Genomic DNA, 3,326 nt, shown 5'->3' on the forward strand with positions numbered 1-3,326 from the left:
TAAACGGCGGGTTCCGTGGTGGAACGAAGATTGTAGGATCGCTCGTAAGAAACAAAACAAAGCCTGGGGGTTGCTACGCGCTTCTCCCACTGCAGAGAATCTAGTCAACTTTAAGCAAGTAAAATCCCAAGGCAGGAGAACCCGCCGACTGGCCAGAAGAGAAAGCTGGCAGAAGTATTTATCGAGCATTAACTCGTTTACAGACGAGGCCAAAGTCTGGAACAGGGTAAATAGAATTAGAGGGCGACAAACATATTCACTCCCCCTTGTAAATACACAAGGGGATACACTGCAAGATCAGGCAGACTCACTTGCGGAGCACTTTCAGAGCGTGTCAAGTTCAAACAATTATTCGCAATCTTTTCTCATATATAAAGAAATAGAAGAACGTAAGCCTTTAACAAGAAAAAGCCGAGAGAATGAGCCTTACAACCGTCCTTTCAGTATTGCCGAATTGAGAGCTGCCTTGAGTGCATGCAACAGCTCCGCACCAGGATCTGATAGAATCATGTACGAAATGCTGAAAAACTTACACAATGACACGCAAGTGACACTACTTACACTTTTCAACACTATCTGGGACGCAGGGTACCTTCCGACCGCATGGAAAGAAGCCATTGTGATCCCCGTTCTAAAACAAGGCAAAGATCCTTCATCAGTGGTAAGCTACCGCCCGATAGCCCTCACAAGTTGCATGTGTAAGGTGTTTGAAAAAATGATAAATCGGCGACTGATCCATTTGCTTGAACAGAACAAAATGCTTGATCCCTATCAGTGTGGCTTCCGAGAAGGGCGCTCCACAACCGACCATCTTGTACGTATTGAAACAAATATCCGGGACGCATTTATACATAAACAGTTCTTCCTCTCGATATTTCTCGATATGGAAAAGGCGTATGACACAACGTGGCGATACGGCATCTTGCGAGACTTATCGGAAATGGGCATTCATGATAATATGCTCAACGTAATAAAAAGCTACTTGTCCAATCGTACCTTCCGGGTGAAAGTTGGCAATGTGCTGTCACGTCCTTTTACACAAGAAACTGGTGTACCCCAGGGAGGCGTGCTCAGTTGCACTCTTTTTATTGTTAAGATGACAACGCTTCGTGCTTCCTTACCCCCGGCCATTTTGTATTCCGTCTATGTGGATGACATTCAAATAGGCTTCAAATCCTGTAACCTCGCAGTATGCGAGAGACAGGTACAGCATGGTTTGAACAAGGTGTCAGGGTGGGCAGAGAAAAATGGTTTTAAAATCAATCCTCAAAAGAGTTCTTGTGTGCTGTTCACAAGGAAGAGAGGCCTGGTCCCGGATCCTTGCTTGGAAATGTGTGGACATCAGATACCTGTAAACAAAGAGCACAAATTTCTAGGTGTTATACTCGACAATAAACTTACTTTCGTCCCACACATTAAACATCTTAAAGAAAAGTGTCTGAAAACAATGAACTTATTGAAACTTCTATCCCAGACTACATGGGGTAGTGATAGGAAGTGTTTAATGAACATATACTAGAGCCTAATTCGGTCTCGATTGGATTATGGTGCCGTTGTGTATAACTCTGCCGCCCCGAGCGCGCTAAAGATGCTAGACCCAGTCCACCATCTGGGAATCCGACTGGCCACTGGCGGTTTCAGAACGAGTCCCATACAAAGTCTATATGTGGAATCAAATGAATGGTCTCTCCACCTACAGAGATCATACATTAGCTTTACATATTTCCTTAAAGCACGCTCCAATCCTGAACATCCATGTTTTCATAACGTTACCGATATGACGTGCGCTACACTTTTCAGCAATCGTCCCTCCATAAGACAGCCTTTCTCGCTGCGTGTGAAGCAGCTTAGCGATGAAATGCATGTCCCGCTCCTCGAGCATCGCTTAATGCACCTAACCAAGCTCTTACCTCCTTGGGAATGGCAGGTGATACAATGTGACATATCCTTTATAAAAGTTACAAAGCACGCTCCTGAGGCTGAAATCCGAATGCATTTCCTAGAACTCCAGCACAAGCACTCCTGCGCAGAGTTCTACACAGACGCTTCCAAGTCAAATGCCGGGGTATCCTATGCAGCCGTCGGCCCATCGTTTTCGGAATCCGATGTACTGCATCCGGAAACAAGCATATTTACGGCTGAGGCCTACGCATTACTTTCTGCTGTGAAGCATATAAGAAAATCAAAACTTCCAAAAGCAGCGATTTATACAGACTCTCTAAGCGTCGTGAAGGGCCTGATGTCACTTTATACACACAAAAATCCAGTACTTAATGAACTATATTCCGTCTTGTGTAAAGCGTACATATCTAACCAGCGTATCATTATATGCTGGGTGCCTGGCCACAGGAGCATTGAGGGTAACGTTCTGGCGGACGAGATGGCCACGTCCATCGCATCGCGAGCCGCTATTCCTACCGCTGAGGTGCCTGTCACAGATCTGAGGCCTTTCTTGCGAAGGAAGCTGCGAGCCCACTGGCAACACATATGGAACGCGGAAACAAATAATAAGCTGCACCTGATAAAACCGCAGTTAGGATTCTGGCCCTCTACTATAAAATCGCGCCGAACAGATGTCCTATTCTGTCGTCTCAGAATAGGACACACGTTTGGCAACCATAATTTTCTACTCACCGGAAGTGAGCCTCCTACTTGTGGTAGATGCGGGGAAAGGCTGACCGTACTCCACGTCCTCCTGGAGTGTCGGGAAGCCGAATATGAAAGAATGAAACATTTTTCCTTCGCTTACAGACAGCACATCCCTCTTCATCCAGTAATGTTCCTCGGCCCAGAACCGCTTTTTAACACAGACACAGTCCTAGGTTTTCTGAGAGATGTGGTCCTACATGTTATTAGCCCCATGCATTCCTAGCGCTTCCTCTCTTTAGAGGATGCCGCTGGGATAGTTGTACGGTATAGCACATGCCTCCAGACCCTTGTGTTTCAAGGGCTCTAAGGAGGCAGTAGTGCTCTGGCATTTCTCATAATCTGATATATTTTAGCTATCATATCATTTTTTTATATGCATCTAAATGTTCATAGTACAAGTCATACGTCATCGCCATAATATTATTACACAGATTTTACGCATTTTAGAGCGTATATTTTAAGGCCCCTTTACAGCCACGACACACCAATTCATAGTAATCATAGTTACACTGCACACCCACTACCACAGACATGGCGCTCTTTGGCCATTCCTGGCCCTTGCGCCATGAAACCCCATACATCATCATCATCATCTCCTGTTAGAGCTCCATGATCAGAAACAGTACGATAAGTTGCCCAGTCTAGTATCATTTGGAGATGTTCCATTAACAGTGACT

At 45.3% G+C, this 3,326-nt stretch overlaps 1 long non-coding RNA gene across 1 annotated transcript; it reads right to left on the reverse strand.

The window, feature by feature from the left end:
- Positions 1–1,236: 1,236 nt before the first annotated feature.
- On the reverse strand, positions 1,237–2,696 carry LOC142591227 (uncharacterized). Its single transcript, XR_012830399.1, has 2 exons — positions 2,635–2,696; positions 1,237–1,349 (listed from the first exon to the last, which is right to left on the reverse strand). It is a non-coding gene; the product is annotated as an uncharacterized LOC142591227 (long non-coding RNA).
- Positions 2,697–3,326: the final 630 nt, after the last annotated feature.

Source organism: Dermacentor variabilis, chromosome 8, assembly GCF_050947875.1.
Source record: "Dermacentor variabilis isolate Ectoservices chromosome 8, ASM5094787v1, whole genome shotgun sequence".
Lineage (NCBI taxonomy): Eukaryota > Metazoa > Arthropoda > Arachnida > Ixodida > Ixodidae > Dermacentor > Dermacentor variabilis.